General features: G+C 45.0%; 1 protein-coding gene and 1 long non-coding RNA gene across 7 annotated transcripts in view; one reads left to right on the top strand and one right to left on the bottom strand.

The window, feature by feature from the left end:
* Positions 1 to 373: 373 nt before the first annotated feature.
* Positions 374 to 19,085, bottom strand: LOC109554340 (uncharacterized). 2 transcript variants are annotated; one of them, XR_011564801.1, is made up of 3 exons: positions 18,158 to 18,583; positions 17,166 to 17,331; positions 374 to 13,519 (listed from the first exon to the last, which is right to left on the bottom strand). It is a non-coding gene; the product is annotated as an uncharacterized lncRNA (long non-coding RNA). The 2 variants fall into 2 exon arrangements; XR_002180142.2 differs by lacking the exon at positions 374 to 13,519 and adding an exon at positions 18,971 to 19,085 and having other exon boundaries at positions 13,526 to 17,331; positions 18,158 to 18,298.
* ZBTB44 (zinc finger and BTB domain containing 44) overlaps positions 17,754 to 19,700 on the top strand; it is a 58,910-nt gene continuing 56,963 nt past the window's right edge. For 4 of the 5 annotated variants that reach the window (XM_019954741.2, XM_019954740.2, XM_019954739.2 and 1 more), the window contains exon 1: positions 19,063 to 19,200. The gene's annotated coding sequence lies outside the window, so the exon portion shown is untranslated. Of the gene's footprint in view, positions 17,926 to 19,062; positions 19,201 to 19,700 lie in introns of those variants that run through there. The other variant, XM_070782447.1, reaches the window with a different exon arrangement.

Below are 19,700 nucleotides of genomic sequence, written 5' to 3'. Positions count from 1 at the left end.
GAGAATAAACTGATTATCAGTAAACCTGCCAACGTTCCAAAGGTTTTCATTCTGAAGCAAAGAGAACTTCTGATATATATCTTGTGTGTGGCAAATCAAATCCTAAATCTATATTTATATTTGAGATCGATCCTTTGGGCATCTTGTCAACAATCAGAAAAGAGTAGCTATAAAACAAAACAAAAATAAAACAAGTTTTAGTGTACTCTGTTCTTTTTTAAAAATAGGCATCTGTCCATTTTCCCCATATTTGTTCTTCTTTCCTTCCAGTGCTGACAAAAATGTTTCTTCCAAGTAGGTAGATTTTACCTACAGAATTCCAAAAAAATAACTGGATCACATTATATACAGGAGACAAAGACAAGGCTTTGAGTATGAAAATCCTGAGTTTGGATTTTATTCCATCATTTAAGCAACAAACATGTATGGATTTCTATATGATATGTCTTGTCCTAAATACATATATATACTTAGCTGAAAGTGCAAAGTGTTCATAGACCAATGAAGCGGCAGGTATGCAAACACAATATCACGAATAAGGTAATTTCTAGAAACTTGGGAAACACCGTTCACCTGACTCTGCTTTTTAGAAAAGCTTTACTGAGACTTGAAGGGGGAGATGTTCAGCAGGTAAGAGAGATGCTAAGAACTGTAAGAGACTAAAGGACACTGGAGAGATGGGAAACAGAGCGGGAGGGGATTCCTGGTAGAAAGTGAGACCAAAGTCTAGATGGCATTAGAAAGTAAACATTGGGTTCTAGTCATTTTTATAGGGCAAGTACATGAATGACAGAGATAGGTGTGAGGCTTGGCGCTCAAGCTGGTTCCACATCATGCACGTTCTTCTCGCTTTGTTGCCTGGAGGCACCATTGAGGCATCCTCCTTTCCCTCCACTTAGACACAGGAACTACTCCTCTGTGGGGTAAATACTGCCTTTTCATATTATTGCTGTCTCATATCTCTACTTCAGAAACTCCCACTCATTATTTGGGGACTTTGACATTGTGTTCATATGTTCCTCTAAATTCTGTAGCATCCTGTTACTCAGGGGTTCTTCAGAGAAATAAAACAAACAGGATATAAAGGTACAGAGAGAGAGATTTTAAGGACTTAGCTCACACAATTGTGGGAGCTCACTTCAGTTCAGTTCAGTCGCTAGCAAGTCCAAAATCTGCAGGGCAGGCCAGCAGGCAGGAATTCAGGCAGGATTCCATGTTGCTGTTTTGAGGCAGAAACTTCAGCATTTAGGCTTTCAGTTGATCTAATGGAACACATCCACATTATGAGGGTAATTTGCTTTCAACAAAGTTGGTGTATATATGGGCTTCCCAGGCGGTGCAGTGGTAAAGAATCTGCCTACCAGTGCAAAAAACACAGGAGACACAGGTTCGATCCCTGGGTCAGGAAGATTCCCTGGGGTAGGAAACGGCAACCCACTCCAGTATTCTTGCCTGGAAAATTCCATGAACGGAGGAGCCTAGCGGGCTACAGTCCATGGGGCTGCAAAAAGTCAGACACGACTGAGTGACTGAGCATGCACACGCATGGTTTATACATACAGGAGCGGGCGGAGAGAGAATGTTAATCACACTTAAAAATACATCTCAGAAACATCTAGACCGGTGATTGGCCAAATCACTGGGTACCATAGCCTAGGCCAAGTTGACACATAACATTAACTGTTGCACATCCTTTGAGACTTCTTTTTATAAACTGAAATATACTTGATTTGAAGCTTCCCTGATAGCTCAGTTGGTAAATAATCCACCTGCATGCAGGAGACCCCGTTTCAATTCCTGGGTCAGGAAGATCCACGGGAGAAGGGATAGGTTACCCACTTCAGGATTCTTGGGCTTCCCTTGTGGCTCAGCTGGTAAAGAATCTGCCTGCAATGTAGGAGACCTGGGTTCAATCCCTGGGTTGGAAAGATCCCCTGGAGAAGGGATAGGTTACCCACTCCAGAATTCTTGGGCTTCCCTTGTGACTCAGCTGGTAAACGATCTGCCCGAAATGCTGGAGACCTGGGTTTGATCCCTGTGTTGGGAAGATCCCCTGGGAGAAGGGAAAGACTACCCACTCCAATATTCTGGCCTGGAGAATTCCATGAACTCTATAGTCCATGGGATTACAAAGAGTCAGACATGACTGACTTTTTCACTTCAACCTTATATCTTGGGTTCTAGAGCCATATTGCTTATATCTGAATCCTGATCTTTACTATCTATGTGAACCTGTGCAAATGGCTTACTTTCTCTTCAGTTTCTTAACTGTCAATTAGAGATAATTATAATATCTACTTCATAAGATAAAGATTATAAACAGTATTGTGAGAATTTAGGCCAGTACCTTGCACTCAGTAAATGTTAGTTATCTTCACTCTTTGTCTCTTATTTATTTTTCCCAAATTTGACTTCAATTTGTGATGAGTTGCTCAGTCATATCTGACTCTCTGTGACCCCATGGACTGTAGCCTGCCAGGCTCCTCTGTCCATGGGATTCTCCAGGCAAGAATACTGGAGTGGGTTGCCATTTCCTCCTCCAGGGGATCTTTGCATCCCAAGGATCGAACCTGTGTCTCCTGCATTGGTAGGCAGATTCTTTACCACTGAGCCACCTGTAGCTTCAATTCAGTGTTCTTCAATTCAGCATTTATTTTTTGCACACATACTATTAGGCTGGCCAAAACATTTGCTTGAATATTTCTGTAACATCTTATAGAAGAGTCCAAACAAACTTTTTGGCTAATCCAATATTTTCCAAGCATTAAATTAGGCTTAGAAAAAAAATATGGTACCAAAGTAGACATGGTCCTGCCTTTTTGGATCTTTTAGTTTAATAAGGGAGGAGAAGGCGATGGCACCCCACTCCAGTACTCTTGCCTGGAAAATCCCATGGATGGAGGAGCCTGGTAGGCTACAGTCCATGGGGTTGCTAAGAGTCAGACATGACTGAGTGACTTCACTTTCACTTTTCACTTTCATGCATTGGAGAAGGAAATGGCAACCCACTCCAGTGTTCTTGCCTGGAGAATCCCAGGGATGGGGGAGCCTGGTGGGCTGCCGTCTATGGGGTCGCACAGAGTCGGACACAACTGAAGTGACTTAGCAGCTTAGCAGCAGTTTAATAAGGGAGGCAAATATTAAACAAACAATCACATCAGTTCAGTTCAGTTCAGTCACTCCGTCGTGTCCGACTCTTTATGACCCCATGAACCGCAGCACGCCAGGCCTCCCTGTACATCACCAACTCCTGGAGTTTACCCAAACTCATGTCCATTGAGTCAGTGATGCCATCCAACCATCTCCTCTGTTGTCCTCTTCTCCTCCTGCCCTCAATCTTTTCCAGCATCAGGGCCTTTTCAAATGAGTCAGCTCTTTGCATCAGGTGGCCAAAGTACTGGAGTTTCAGCTTCAGCATCAGTCCTTCCAATGAATACCCAGGACTGATCTCCTTTAAGATGGACTGGTTGGATCTCCTTGCAGTCCAAGGGACTCTTAAGAGTCTTCTCCAACACCACAGTTTAAAAGCATCAATTCTTCAGTGCTCAGCTTTCTTTATAGTCCAACTCTCACATCCATAATCACATAGATAATCTTAATAGAAGTTATAGGATGTGCTATGAAGGACAAGTAGAAGGTAGTATAAGAGGTTATAACTGGAACACCAATCTAGCTTCCTTAAGAAAGTATTGTAAGAGTTAGTAATGGAAGAGTATGTTGGAGAAAGCTTTCTAGGTAAAGGGGTCATGATCAAAGGCCTTTTGAGGCTTGGATATAGTGAGAAACAGAGGAGGAAAATATCATGACATGAAGCTGGAGAAACAGGCAGGGACCAGATTATTCAGGACCTCGAAAGATGAGTAGGGAGATGGGAGGCTCCCCAGGTGGCACAATGGTAATGTGGGAGATGCAAGAAACGCAGGTTCATTCCCTGGGTCAGGAAGATCCCCTGAAAATTCCACGGACAGAGAAGCCTGGTGAGCTTCTCTGGGTCCAGTCCATAGGGTTGCAAAGAGTGCAGACACGACTGAGTGACTGAGCACACAGCACAAGTAAGATTAATAAGGCACAAGATCTTGGAGGTTAGAAGAATTTTGGATCTGGATGGTAGCAGTTGAAAGAGTAGACAGGGCTAACAGGTACTTAGTGAAAGGGAAAGAATCAAGCATTTACCCTGCTTTTTTACATAAACTATACCACTATGCTGTGGAAAATTCTGAAAGAGATGGGAATACCAGACCACCTGATCTGCCTTTTGAGAAATCTATATGCAGGTCAGGAAGCAACAGTTAGAACTGGACATGAAACAACAGACTGGTTCCAAATAGGAAAAGGAGTACATCAAGGCTGTATATTGTCACCCTGCTTATTTAACTTATATGCAGAGTACATCATGAGAAATGTTGGACTGGAAGAAACACAAGCTGGAATCAAGATTGCCGGGAGAAATATCAATAACCTCAGATATGCAGATGACACCACTCTTATGGCAGAAAGTGAAGAGGAACTAAAAAGCCTCTTGATGAAAGTGAAAGTGGAGAGTGAAAAAGTTGGCTTAAAGCTCAACATTCAGAAAACGAAGATCATGGCATCTGGTCCCATCATTTCATGGGAATAGACGGGAAACAGTGGAAACAGGGTCAGACTTTATTTTGGGGGGCTCAAAAATCACTGCAGATGGTGACTGCAGCCATGAAATTAAAATATAGCACCACCTATGAGGGTATCTTGCCAAAAAATTAAACTTGAATCTGATAACATCTAGATCTTACTACCAATTTACAGAAAATAATAGAGGACAAGGTACCATGTTCAAGTATGCCTTGGGGATACAGCTGACAAAATCCAGATGGTGGCAAAAACTAAAGGACAAGCAACCTAGTCCCTTAAACAAAACAACAAAACAATCCTGGGAAAACAAAGAAAAAACAAATACAGATGACTTAAAAAAAAAAAAAAACTAACATTTAAGAGTCTATTAGAAATGTGCATAGTAACTGGATATTTTATGATACCGAGAAATTATTTTCATTGTGATAATAGCATTGAATTTAAAACCTTATCTCTTCTAGAAATACAGACTAAAATATTTACATAGAAAATCATATGGTATTAGGGATTTTCTTCAAAATAATATGGAAGGGGGAAAATAGATGGGGGTATGGATGAGGCAACTTTGGCCTTTGATTGGATTTGGGGGCTTGTTATTAGGCACAAGTTTTAATACATTTTTAACTATTCTATGTTTTATATGTTCTAAATTCTTCACAATAAAAAAAGTATTTATATTAGAAGAAATCTAGAAAGCAAAATTGACATAAAATGATAATAAATTGGGTAAGGGAGATGTCAGGGATGACCCCAAGTTCTGATTTTTGTGCATGATTCTAAAATGGTATCCTTGAGTGATTAGAAAACAATGAACAAGAACTCAGTCTCCAGGAGAAGGCCATTTGTCATCTTGGACATGTTGAGTTTGAGATATCTCTGCGATAACCAAGCAAAGTGAAACTAGCAGATAGGCAAATCTGGAGCTAGGTAGAGAGATCTGGTCTAGCAGTGTGCATGTAAGAATCAATGGTTCAACTTCCCTGGTGGTCCAGTGGTTAAGAATCTACCTGCCTGGAGAAGGAAATGACAACCCCACTCTAGTATTCTTGCCTGGAGAATCCCATGGACAGTGGAGCTTGGCAGGCTCCAGTCTATGGGGTTGCAAGACTCGGATATGGCTTAGTGACTAAAACCACCACCACTACCAAAATAACTATGGTGAAAACGCAATAGTTTGTTTTTTTTTTTCCTTTATTTTAGTTCATGTCAATTATATTTTAAAATATTGAGCTAATTTTTTTATGGATAAACATGGTCTTTGTATTATGTTTGTGAGCCACTATAAGTGCACTGAACCTATTGTCGTTTTTTAAGGTTTTGTTCTTTTTTTAATTTAGGAGGGAAAAATGCAAGTAACAACTTACCAGGCATTAATTATCTTATTTTGGAGTTGAATTCTGTAATTTGAAAAAATTCAGTTAAACAAGTAATAATAATAAATTCAAAGTGATCTATTAAAAAAAAGAATCTGCCTGCCAAAGCAGGTATCACAGGTTGAATCTCTGGTCCAGGAAGATCCCACACGCGTCAGGGCAACTAAGGCCATAAGCTGCAGCTACTGAGCCGGCTTGCTGCAACTACCGAAGCCCAAGAGCCTAGAGCCCACGCTCTAGAGCAAGCGGAGCCACCACCACGGGAACTCCATGCACCACAATGAAGTGAGGCCCTGTTTACTGCAACTAGAGAAAGACCACATGCAGCAATGAAGACTCCGCACAACCGAAAATAAAAAAGAATCAACGGTTCATAGAGTTCGCGTGAGTGGATGCATTTACCTGGGCTCCATTTCTTAAAGTTGAGCATGGGTTTAAGTTACCTGGAGAGTTTATTTAAACACAGATTGCTAGGCCCCTATCCTAGAGCCTCTGAATCAATGGGTACAGATATGATTTAAGAATTCACATTTCAAAAGAAAAAAATAATAGTTCACATTTTTAACAATTTGACAGTTGATGTTAATGCTACGGTTCTGGAGACCACATTTTTGAGAACCACTGGCCTTGGAAGACAGTTAACATTGGTTCTCAACCCAGGATTCACACTGAGAATGTTGCAAAGACAAGGCAGAGAGCGTTTCAAGTTGGAGTGAGTGTTCAACAAGACCAAATACTGTTCAAAAGTCCAGTGAGACAGGGAATTTCCTGGCAGTCCAGTGGTTAGGACTATGGTTTCACTACTGTGGGCCCATGTTCAATCCTTGGTCAGGGAACTAAGATCTCAGAAGATGTACAAAATAAAAAAAAAAAAAAAGTCCAGTAAGATGAGAGTGAAAATAAATATCCGTTGGGTTCGTAGCATAGAAGTAATTGGTGACAGTAGAAGCTGGAGTGAAGGGAAAATCAAATTAGAGGTAATGAGAAATAAAGGAGATGCAAAAGTGAAGACAGTGAGTGCAGACAATAGTTTTGAGAAGTCTGGCTGTGAATCCTGTGAAGAAGAAGAAAAACAGTGTGGCGGGAGAGGAGAGGGGGCTGAGAGCAGACAAAAGCATGAACGGCAAACCACTAAGACCAAATCACGGTCTTCTTCCTTGAATTAAAAAAAAAAGTTAAACCACCAATTTGTGTTCTGACAATGAATTGCATTTTAATAGTTTCATCTTAAAGAACTAATGAGTCTTCAAAAATCAAAAGGAGGGACTTTGTGGATATTCTGGAGTCCTGCAGAACAGGTAAGTCTACTGAAGCACAACTTTCTTCCCTGAGGTCACAGGTCTTGGGACACTCCCATACTACTATCTGATAAAACTGGCCTCCAGATTAATTTATTTCATAATATTTTATTAATCATGATTAATTCATTAAACATTTATCAAATACCTATTAGGGGCTAGACAGCTGGGCTCTGGGATTAAAGTGGTGAATGATGAGTGCCTTACAATGGTAATTAGAAGTGTTGGAGAAATGTGGGGTGCTCTAAAAATCTATAGCATAAGATCCAACACAAGCTGAGGAACCAGGGGAGGAGGTCTTTAAAGAGTGACTGTCAAAAAGAGAGCTGAATTCCATTTATGTGAAATGTCCAGAAGTGGCAAATCTGTAGACACAGAAAGTAGACAGGTCAGTGGTTGCTTGGGTCTGAGAAGCTGGGGAGGAAGGGAGAGTAACTTCTAATAAAAGTTTCTTCCTAGGGTGATAAGAAGGTTCAAAGATTGACTGTGGTGATGACTGTCAAATCTGTGCATGTACTAAGAAACACTGAACCGTAGCTCTTTAAATGGATGAACTGTATGGTATCTCAAAATGTTCATTGTTGTTCAGTTGCTAAGTCGTGTCCCACTCTTTGCGACCCCATGGACTGCAGCACATCATTTTTTCCTGTTCATCACTATCTCCCAGAGCTTGCTCAAACTCGTGCTGGGTTGGATGAAGCACAAGCTGGAATCAAGATTGTCAGGAGAAATATCAATAACCTCAGATATGTAAGTAACACCATCCTTACGGGAGAAAGTGAAGAGGAACTGAAGAGCCTCTTGAAAGTGAAGGAGGAGAGTGAAAAAGTTGGCTTAAAATTCAAGATTCAAAAAACTAAGATCATGGCATCCAGTCCCATCATCTCATGGCAAATAGATGGGGAAACAATGGAAACAGTGACATACTATTTTCCTGGGCTCCAAAATCACTGTAGATGGTGACTGCAGCCATGAAATTAAAAGACACTTGCTCCTTGGAAGAAAAGTTATGACCAACCTAGACAGTATATTAAAATGAAGAGACATTACTTTGCTGACAAAGATCCATCTAGTTAAAGCTGTGGTTGTTCCAGTAATCACATATGGATGTGAAAGTTGGGCTATAAAGAAAGCTAAGCACCAAAGAATTGATGCTTTTGAATTGTGGTGTTGGAGAAGACTCTTGAGAGTCCCTTGGACTGCAGGGAGATCAAACCAGTCAATCCTAAAGGAAATCAGTCCTGAATATTCATTGGAAGAATTGATGCTGAAACAGAAACTCCAATACTTTGGCCCTTGATGGGAAGAACTGACTCATTCGGAAAGACCTTGATGCTGGGAAAGATTGAAAGCAGGGGGAGAAGGGGACAACAGAGGATGAGATGGTTGGATGGCATCACCAACTCGATGGACATGAGTTTGAACAAGCTCAAGGAGTTGGTGATGGACAGGGAAGCCTGGTGTGCTGCAGTCCATGGGGTTGCCAAGAGTCAGACATGACTGAGAGGCTAAACTGAACTGATATCTATTGAGTCAGTGATGCCATCCAACTATTTCATCCTCTGTTGCCCCCTTCTTCTCCTCCCCTTAATCTTTCCCAGCACCAGGGTCTTTTCCAATGAGCTGGCTCTTCACATCAGGTAGCTAAAGTATTGGAGTTTTGGCTTCAGCATCAGTTCCTTCCAATGAATATTCAGGATTTATTTCCTTTAGGATTGACTGGTTTGATCTCATTGCTGTCCAATGAACTCTCAAGAGTCTTCTCCAACACCACAGTTCAAAAGCATCAATTCTTCAGCGCTCAGCTTTCTTTACAGTCCAACTCTCACATCTATACATGACTACTGGAAAAACCAGAGCTTTGACTAGACAGACCTTTGTCAGCAAAGTGATATCTCAGCTATTTAATATGTTGTCTAGATTTGTTATAACTTTTCTCCCAAGGAGCAAGTGTCTTTTAATTTCATGGCTGCAGTCACCATCCACAGTGATTTTGGAGCCCAAGAAAATAAAGTCTGTCCCTGTTTCCATTGTTTCCCCATCTATTTGCCATAAAGTGAAAGGAATGGATGCCATGATCTTCAGTTTTTGAATGCTGAGTTTTAAGTCAGCTTTTTCACTCTCCTCTTTCACCTTCATCAAGAGGTTCTTTAGTTCCTCTTCACTTTCTGCCATTAGAGTGGTATCATCTGCATATCTGAGGTTGTTGATATTCTTCCTGGCAACCTTGATTCCAGCTTGTGTTTCATCCAGCCCGGCATTTTGCATGACGTATTCTGCTTATAAGTTAAATAAGCAGGTGATAATATACAGCCTTGACATACTCCTTTCCCAATTTGGAACGGGTCCATTGTTAAATGTTAGGTTCTGTTGCTTCTTGTCCTGCATACAGGTTTCTCAGGAGACAAGTAAAGTGGTCTAGTATTCCCATCTCTTCAAGGATGTTCCACAGTTTATTGATTGTGATTATTTGATTGTGATCCACACAATCAAAGACTTTAATGTAGTCAATGAAGCAGAAGTAAATGTTCTTTTGGAATTGCCTTGCTTTTTCTATGATCCAGCAGATGTTTGCGATTTGATCTCTGGTTCTTCTGCCTTTTCTAAATTCAACTTGTACATCTGGGAAGTTCTCAGTTCATGTACTGCTGAAGCCTAGCCTGATGGATTTTGAGTAAAATCTTACTAGAATGTGTGCGTGCATGTGTGCTAAGTCACTTCAGTCATGTTCAACTCTTTGTGACCCTAAGGACTGCAATTTACCAGGGTACTCTGTCCATGGGATTCTCCAGGCATGAATACTGGAGTGGGCTGCCATTACTTCCTCTAGGGGAGCTTTCCAACCCAGGGATCGAACCCGAGTCTCTTACATCTCCTGCATTTGCAGGCAGGTTCTTTACACTAGCACCACCTTGTAGGTCAGATAGCATGTGAAATGAGCACAACTGTATGGTAATTTTAACATTCGTTGGCATTGCCCTTCTTGGTACTGGAATGAAAATTTACCTTTTCCAGTTCTGTGGCCACTGCTGCGCTTTCCAAATTTGCTGGCACATTGAGTGCAGCACTTTAACAGCATCGTGTTTTAGGATTTGAAAGAGCTCAGTGGAAATTCCATCACCTCCACTAGCTTTGTTCACTAGCTTTCTAAGGCCCACTTGACTTCACACTTTAGGAGGTCTGGCTCTAGGTGAGTGACCACACCACTGTGGTTATCTGGGTCATTAAGATCTTTTTGTACAGTTCTTATGTATATTCTTGTACTTCTTAATTTCTTTTGTTTCTGTTAGGTCCTTGCTGTTTCTGTCCTTTATTGTGCCTATCTTTGCATAAAATGTTCCTTTGGCATCCCCAATTTTCTTGAAGAGATCTAGTGTTTTCCATTCTATTGTTTTCCTCTACTTCTTTGCATTGTTCACTTAGGAAGGCTTATCTCTCATTGCTATTTTCTGGAACTCTGCATTCAGTTGGGTATATCTTTCCGTTTCTCCTTTGCCTTTCACTTCTTTCCTCAGCTATTTCCTCAGACAGCCACTTTGAGAACCCCATGAACACAATAATGTTCATCAGTTCAGTTCAGTTCAGTCACTCAGTCGTGTCTGACTCTTTTCGACCCCATGAATCGCAGCACGCCAGTTCTCCCTGTCCATCACGAACTCCCAGAGTTCACTCAGACTCATGTCCATTGAGTCAGTGATGCCATCCAGCCATGTCATCCTCTGTCGTCCCCTTCTTCTCCTGCCCTCAATCCCTCCCAGCATCAGAGTCTTTTCCAATGAGTCAACTCTTCACATGAGGTGGCCAAAGTACTGGAGTTTCAGCTGCAGCATCATTCCTTCCAAAGAAATCCCAGGGCTGATCTCCTTCAGAATGGACTGATTGGATCTCCTTGCAGTCCAGGGGACTCTCAAGAGTCTTCTCCAACACCACAGTTCAAAAGCATCAATTCTTTGGCGCTCAGCCTTCTTCACAGTCCAACTCTCACATCCATACATGACCACAGGAAAAACCATAGCCTTGACTAGACGAACCTTTGTTGGCAAAGTAATGTCTCTGCTTTTGAATATGCTATCTAGGTTGGTCATAATTTTCCTTCCAAGGAGTAAGCGTCTTTTAATTTCATGGCTGCAGTCACTATCTGCAGTGATTTTGGAGCCCCCAAAAATAAAGTCTGACACTGTTTCCACTGTTTCCCCATCTATTTCCCATAAAGTGATGGGACCAGATGCCATGATCTTCGTTTTCTGAATGTTGAGATTTAAGCCGACTTTTTCACTCTCCTCTTTCACTTTCATCAAGAGGCTTTTTAGTTCCTCTTCACTTTCTAAAATTCAGCTCAGTAAACTTGAGGCTCTAATTCAGCTTCTTCGAGGATTCCTGAATCAGGTAGTAGCCCATCTGTTAGGAAAAGTGTGGTCTGAGGGATTGTACAAAATGGAAGGTTTCACAGAAAGAAGAATGAGGGCAAAGGATTTTTAATAAAACAATATGAAGGATTATCTTTAGGCCAGAGCATCTTCTTGGAGAAGGCAATGGCACCCCACTCCAGTACTCTTGCCTGGAAAATTCCATGGACAGAGGAGCCTGGTAGGCTGCAGTCCATGGGTTCGCGAAGAGTCGGATACGACTGAGAGACTTCCCTTTCACTTTTCACTTTCATGCATTGGAGAAGGAAATGGCAACCCACTCCAGTGTTCTTGCCTGGAGAATCCCAGGGACGGGGGAGCCTGGTGGGCTGCCGTCTATGGGGTCACACAGAGTCAGACACAACTGAAGTGACTTAGCAGCAGCAGCAGAGCATCTTCTTCTGTGGGAGAGAGGGATAGCAAGGGTGTTACCATGCAGACTGCTTGTCTTCCTGGGGTGGGATGGGGTGGGGAATCGAGCAGGTCCATATGACAGACTGCCTCACTAGTGTTGACTTCAGACTTTCAAGTTCAGTTCAGTCACTCAGTCATGTCTGACTCTTTTCGACTCCACAGACTGCAGCATGCCAGGCCTTCCTGTCCATCACCAACTCCCAGAGTTTACTCAAACTCATATTCATTGAGTCGGTGATGCCATCCAACCATCTCATCCTCTGTCGTCCCCTTCTCCTCCTGCCTTCAATCTTTCCCAGCATCAGAGTCTTTTCAAAGGAGTCAGTTCTTCACATCAGGTGGCCAAAGTATTGGAGTTTCAGCTTCAACATCAGTCCTTTCAATGAATATTCAGGACTGATTTCCTTTAGGATGGACTGGTTTGATCTCTTTGCAGTCCAAGGGACTCTCAAGAGTCTTCTCCAACACCACAATTCAAAAGCATCAATTCTTTGGTGCTCAGCTTTCTTTATGGTCCAAGTCTCACATCTATACATGACTACTGGAACAACCATAGCTGTGACTAGACGGATTTTTGTCAGCAGAGTAATGTCTCTGCTTTTGAATATGCTGTCTGGGTTGGTGATAACTTTTCTTCCAAGGAGCTGCTGCTGCTTCTGCTGCTAAGTCCCTTCAGTCGTGTCTGACTCTGTGTGACCCCATGGACTGCAGCCTACCAGGCTTCTCCATCCATGGAATTTTCCAGGCAAGAGTACTGGAGTGGATTGCCATTGCCTTCTCCATTCCAAAGAGCAAGTGTCTTTTAATTTCATGGTTCCAGACACCATCTGCAGTGATTTTGGAGCCCCCAAAAATAAAGTCTCTTTCTGTTTCCCCATCTATTTGCCATGAAGTGATGGGACCAGATGCCATGATCTTAGTTGTCTGAATGTTGAGTTTTAAGCCAACTTTTTCACTCTCTTTCACTTTTTATCAAGAGGCTCTTTAGTTCTTCTTCGCTTTCTGCCATAAGGGTGGTGTCATCTGCATATCTGACGTTATTGGTATTTCTCCCAGCAATCTTGATTCCAGCTTGTTCTTCAACCAGTCCAGCATTTCTCATCATGTACTCTGCATATAAGTTAAATAAGCGGGTGACAGTATACAGCCTTGATGTACTCCTTTCCAGATTTGGAACCAGTCTGTTGTTCCATGTCCAGTTCTAACTGTTGCTTCTTGACCAGCACACAGATTTCTCAGGAGGCAGGTCAGGTGGTCTGGTATTCCCAACTCTTCAAGAATTTTCCACAGTTTGTTGTGATCAACACAAAGGCTTTGGCACAGTCAGTAAAGCAGAAGTAGATGTTTTTCTGGAACTCTCTTGCTTTTTTGATGATCATGGATGTTGGCAGTTTGATCTCTGGTTCCTCATAGGGGACTGGAATGCAAAAGTAGGAAGTCAAGAAATACCTGGAGTAACAGACAAATTTGGCCTTGGAGTACAGAATGAAGCAGGGCAAAGGCTAATATAGAGTTTTGCCAAGAAAACATACTGCTCATAGCAAACATCCTCTTCCAACACACAAGAGAAGACTCTACACATGGACATGGCCAGATGGTCAATTCTGAAATGAGACTGGTTATAGTCTCTGCAGCCAGAGATTGAGAAGCTCTATACAGTCAGCAAAAACAAGACCGGTAGCTGACTGTGGCTCAGATCATGAACTCCTTATTGCCAAATTCAGACTTAAATTGAAGAAAATAGGGAAAACCACTATTCATGTATGACCTAAATCAAATCCCTTATGATTATACAGTGGAAGTGAGAAGTAGATTCAAGGGATTAGATCTGATAGCCAAGGTGCTTGAAGAACTATGCATGGAGGTTCATGACATTGTACAGGAGGCAGTGATCAAGAACACCCCCAAGAAAAAGAAATGCAAAAAAGGCAAAATGGTTGTCTGCGACTTCCAAACTGGTTGATTAACATCAATTCCCGGTAAAGGTTGAAACTAAATTAGGTCAAGTACTAAATCTAGTTTTGCTATCATGGGCTTCATCAAATTAATGTCAATTGGGTGTGTGGTTTTTCTCTTTAAATACTTATATATGTAAAAGAGATGTCAACTGAGAGGAATTAGCTAAGGAACAAAGTGTATATACACAGAGGGAATCATGTACTCATTGGAGGAAAGTGTGTGGCATTTTGAAGATTCAAAAAAAAAAAATCTGCAGCTGGCACATTCCTTTAAAGAATATAATGAGAATTGAAGCTGAAGTTATATATTGAACAGGCTCATGTTATGTAGCTATGAAAGCCATGACAAAAGTTTGAGATTTTATCCTAAAAACAGTACTCCCAGTGAATTTAAGGTTCTTTCTTTGCAGCAAAAGAATTTACAGACAAGCAGGGAGGTTAAGAAAGTAAGAGCTTATTTAAGAGAAGGGAGTGGCAGAAGACAAAATGGCTAGATAGCATCATAGACTCAATGGACATGAATCTGAGCAGTTTCCAGGAGATACTGGAAGACAAAGACCAACAAAATGTCTGTTTAGTCAAAACTATGGTGTTTCCAGTGGTCATGTATGGACGTGAGAGTTGGACCATAAAGAAAGCTGAGCACCAAAGAATTGATGCTTTTGAACTGTGGTGTTGGAGAAGACTCTTGAGAGTCCCTTGGACTGCAAGGAGATCCAACCAGTCCATCCTAAAAGAAATCAGTTCTGATTATTCATTGGAAGGACTGATGTTGAAGCTGAAACTCCAATACTTTGGCCACTTGGTGCAAAGAACTGACTCCTTGGAAAAGACCCTGATGCTGGGAAAGATTGAAGGCAGAAGGAGAAGGGGATGACAGAGGATGAGACGGTTGGATGGCATCACTGACGCAATGGACATGAGTTTGAGTAGGCTATGGGAGTTGGTGATGGACAGGGATGCCTGGCGTGCTGCAGTCCATGGGGTCTCAAAGAGTCAGAAGCAACTCAGCTACTGAACAACGATGCTCTCAGAGGGCAAACAGGTGAGGAGCTGCTGCCCTGTGTTTCTTTGGCAAGTTGGTTATGAGGGGCATACAAATGAAGGGGCAGAATATTCACTGGGGAAGGAGTCTAGGCACTGTATTCCTTAGAATAAAAATTTTCATCCCAGCTCCATTTTCCTGAGGGGAGGAGGGATTTTTGTCCTTTAGCTTAAATCAGAAGTGTCATCATCACTTCAGAGCAAGATTGGTACTTATCTGCAAGGCTAATTTTATTGTAAGAACACAATGAGCAAGGTCACAGTTGGATGCAGGAGATTCCCGCTTTTCCCCACCTTTCTTTGTCTGATTCCAAGTCACTTATCACCTCAAAAGGGTGGTTTCCTGTCTGTCTGGAGGTTCCTGTTTTTCTTTGTCTGCCCGTGGACCCCCGCTGTTTACAAGCGTTGCAAGATTTCCTGCCACCTGGTCCCTGCCCCCATTCTCTGCTCATACCTAGCTATCTGCTTGCTGTAACAACAGGAAGCCATTGTTGTGTGATACTAAGCATTGTAACTCCCGCTGCCATGCAGAGTGAAGAGAGGGGGCAGTATATCTGGGAAACCAGGTAGTCGGTATTACAATTCTCTGGACACAAGGTATTGGTTGTTGTTAGATTAGGACGGTGGCCATAGGAATGGCTTCCCTGATAGCTCAGTTGGTAAAGAATCCGCCTGCAATGCAGGATACCTGGGTTCAATCTCTGGGTTGGGAAGACCCCCTGGAGAAGGGAAAGGCTACCCACTCCAGTATTCTGGCCTGGAGGATTCCATGGACTGTATGGTCCATGGGGTTGCAAAGCATTAGACATGACTGAGCAACTCACACAGGAGTGGACAAATTCAGCAGGACATGTTGATGGGTTGGAACTGAGATGTGGCAGAGCACTGAAGCTGATGTGCTCAACTGGACAGATGATGAACTGAGAATACTAGAAAAGGTCCAAGTTTCAGGGTTGGGGAGCAAGATTAATTTTGTTAATATACTTAGAACACTAATGAGGGAGCAAGGGTGCTGTGTGCAGTAATGAGTTCTCTACTGGAATTATCTAAGTTGGACCAGAGATCTCTGAGCTATGTGTTCACTGTTTGTGCTTTGAAGTAAGTTGTGGACTAAATAACCAAGTTCCTATTCAGCCCTAATGGTCGGCCACAAGCTAGTGCCATTTCTGCCAGAATTTGGTTCCCCAAACAGTTCACGACTAAAATGAAACCCTCTTCGCCTGGAATTTGAATTCCTCAGAATCACCCACACTAGGTTAATAATTAAAGGTTCCTCATACTGTCTACCTTTGTTTGTTTCACCTGTGTGCAGGATTCAGTTTCACAAAATCCCCCCAGCAGTATTATTTAATCTAGTGTCAAAGAAAGGTGTATATATTCCACCAACCCAAGGACAAGTCTCTACTAGCCCAAGAAGGTGGGAGGCTGCAGAAGCCACAGAAACTGACCCTGCCCAAACCCAAAACAGAGGAGAGGACTCCTACAAAGCTAACCTTTGTATTTTTTCTCACACCCTATCCAAGCATGGCTCAGCTGGTAAAGAATCCACCTGCAATGTGGGAGACCTGGGTTTGATCCCTGAGTTGGGAAGATCCCCTGGAGAAGGGAAAGGCTATCCTCTCCAGTATTCTGACCTGGAGAATTCCATGCACTGTATAGTCCATGGGGTCGCAAAGAATTGGACACGACTGTGCAACTTTCACTTCACTTCATCCAAGCATCTAGCACTGTGCCCTTACGGCCCCACAGCCTTCAGGTAGCCCCACAGTGTGGCCCCACAGATCATCGACTGATCCTCCAGTCCTAGGGTGGGGGTGCAGTGAGAGGATGCTAATTTTCAAACATAAAATCAAAAATAGAAAAGTATAAAAGGGGAGAAGAAATAAGAGAGTAATATATATTTTGTGTTAGGGCTGTCTCCTCAGTCCCCAGGGAAGCAGCAAACACTCCCCTAGTGGTCCTTTATTGATTGTCCTATTAAATGCTCTAGAAGTCGAGGGGATTTGTTTGACAGCTTTATTCCCACCCGATTCTTCTCCAGGTGCTAAGTTGCACACCTACCCTAACACAAGGCCCACCAGGACTTCAGGCTCCTGCCCTTCCTTCAGACTTGCTCTGTTGCTGCTGTTCCTCTAAGGGTAAGCATTTCGCCTTCTTTTCCTTCTGCTTCAAATCTCAGCAGAAAACTTTCTGGGCCTCACTTGCATCTTCCTGACTTTCCTCATCTCTGAAACGGGAATAATAAACACGACGGTGGGAGTAACAGTAAAACTGACCTATTACAATTGTTGTGAGGATTAAACATTACATATACTTGAAAATCTGCTGGAAACCGCAAAAGACTATAAAGTTAGACGTTGTTTTCTGGCTTTTATTTCTAAAGTATATTTCAGTGGTTGGAATGGGTGGGTACCAGGGTGCTGTTCTCTCAGGGAGATTAATGCCAGGCATCGCCAAGCGTTTCAGAAGAAAACGCCACTCTGCTTCAAAAGGGACGTCAAGCCCACCTTGCACAAAGGCTTTTGGTGGTCTTTCGGTGCAAGAGCTGGGGGCGTGGGAACACCATGTATGCAGATGCGGGGCGCCTCGGGAGTCGCAAGCCGCACCCTCTCCGCCCCCGCGCAGGCCTCCGCTCGCCCGGGGCGCGCTTCTTCCCACAGCCCCGGGCGCCCTTCCTCCCCGGCCGCCTGGGGACGATAAGGCATGGGGTCTCGGGAGCTCTAATCCTGGGCGCGATTCTGCAGGTGACGGAGAACTCTCAAGGCCCCGGCAGAACTGATCACTTCGGGGCGTCCGGAACACGCCCTCGTCGGAAAGTCAGGTTAGTGGAGGTGGAACCCAAGGAGGCTCCAGGTGTGGAAGGAACAGGCCTAGATGGGAAGCGGCTCTAGGTGCCCTCGTGTTGGGGGAACGAGGTGGATCTCGCCATCCATTTCAGAGCTGGACGTCCCGCCAGGCGGCCCAGGGACTTTCTAGAACAACCCCATGCGCCGAGGCCGCAGGGAGTCGGAAGCCGGCCGGGCGCGGGAGCCGGCGGGGCTCGGCGTCCTCACCTGTCTGGGGCCGCCTCTCCGCAGGCCTCAGTTTCCGTGTGTGAGAAATGGGCTGACTACGAGCTCACCCCCTCACCAAGAGAAAGCGGCTGGGGTGTTCCGGCTCAGCGCCTCTACAGAAACCACTCGAGAAAACAGAGTCTGTTTCGGTTTTAGTTCAAAGAAGAAAAAAAAAAAAAAGCAATAGCTGTGAACCTTGCGCAGAAATGCTTGTCAGGTTGAGCGAGAAGCCGGCTAAGCGAACGAGCATAGGAAGGACGAATTGGCCAGGTGGCGGGTAAAGGTAACTCGGCACTTGTGAAGATGCACCGGCCGTATCAGCCCCGGCTGTCTCAGGAGACTGAGTCGCCCACGGTTGAAGTAACAGATACCGAGAGCGGCCTCCTCTGCGCTTGCGCAGTACCCGCGTCTCCCCCCCCCACCCCGAGCTCGCGCCCCACCCCCGAGCTCGCTCGCGCCCCGCCTACTCGCCCTCCCCTTCCCCAGCCCGGCCGCCCGCGCAGAGCATTGTGGGACACAAACAAAGTGCCCCCAAACAGGCTGGAGTGAGCCGAGCGGCAACGGCGGCGGCGCCGGCCCGCACGCGCGCGGCGGCGGCTCCCTCCCAACCTCCCCCTCCCTCCCCCTCACTCCCCTTCCCCTTCCCCACCCCGCCCCGCCGGGAAAACGCGAGCCGTCGCCGCGCTCCCCAAACCGCTGCCTGCCCTCGGCCAACCGCCCCTAACGGCCGCCCGCGCGTGGCTCGCCGGGCCCCCTCGCTCCTCCCCTCAGGCCCCCGGAGCGCTCCCCTCCCTCTGCCTCGCTCTCTCGCACCTCGCAGGGTTGCCGCCGTTGGGGGCTGCCATGCCCCTGCCGCAGGCTGTCCACGGGCCTAGGCGCGGCGGCCCGAGATAGGGTCCCCTCCGCCTCCCGGGGGAGGAGAGAGGCAGCGGGCCGCGCGCTCCGCCCCCTCCCCCCGGGCCGCCGCCACCTCGCCGCCTCAGCCTGGCGGGGAGGAGGAGGAGGAGCAGCAGGCCTCCGGCCTCCGGCACCGCCGCCCGCAGGTAACCGGGAAGGGAGGGCAAGGCCGGCCCTTCCTCGCCGCCCGTGCCCTCGGGCGGCCCCCCATCTGGGTGCTGGGCGGAAGGGAACGCCGGGTCTCATCACCCCCATCCGCCCCGGGAGACACCCCGCAGGTTCCCCTCAAAGGCGTCTAAGCCTTCAGGGAGGAGATTGGCCCTGCGCCCCGCCGTCTGGGAGATTTTACCCCGATCTCCCAGGGCGCCCCTCGACCGCGCGCGCGTGTGCTCAGCACCCTGACCCCGAGGAGGCGGGGTGCTAGCGTCTCACCTGGTCGAGCCGAGACACACAGCTCCCCCCCTCTCCCCCGCTTCTTTTTCTTTCGTATTGGAAAGAAAGGGGTGGCATTTATTTAAAAAACGAAAACCTTTTTTCTTCCCTACCTGGGGCACAGTCTGCGTCTAGTCGTTTTCTGCTGGCCTAACCAGAAAAGGGTTACCTGCGAGTGAAATGATGAGTACGTTAGAAGGAAACGGCATGCTTG

Source organism: Bos indicus, chromosome 29 (assembly GCF_029378745.1).
Source record: "Bos indicus isolate NIAB-ARS_2022 breed Sahiwal x Tharparkar chromosome 29, NIAB-ARS_B.indTharparkar_mat_pri_1.0, whole genome shotgun sequence".
NCBI lineage: Eukaryota > Metazoa > Chordata > Mammalia > Artiodactyla > Bovidae > Bos > Bos indicus.
Note: the sequence above shows the minus strand (reverse complement) of the source record. Positions and strands in the feature narration are given on the sequence as shown.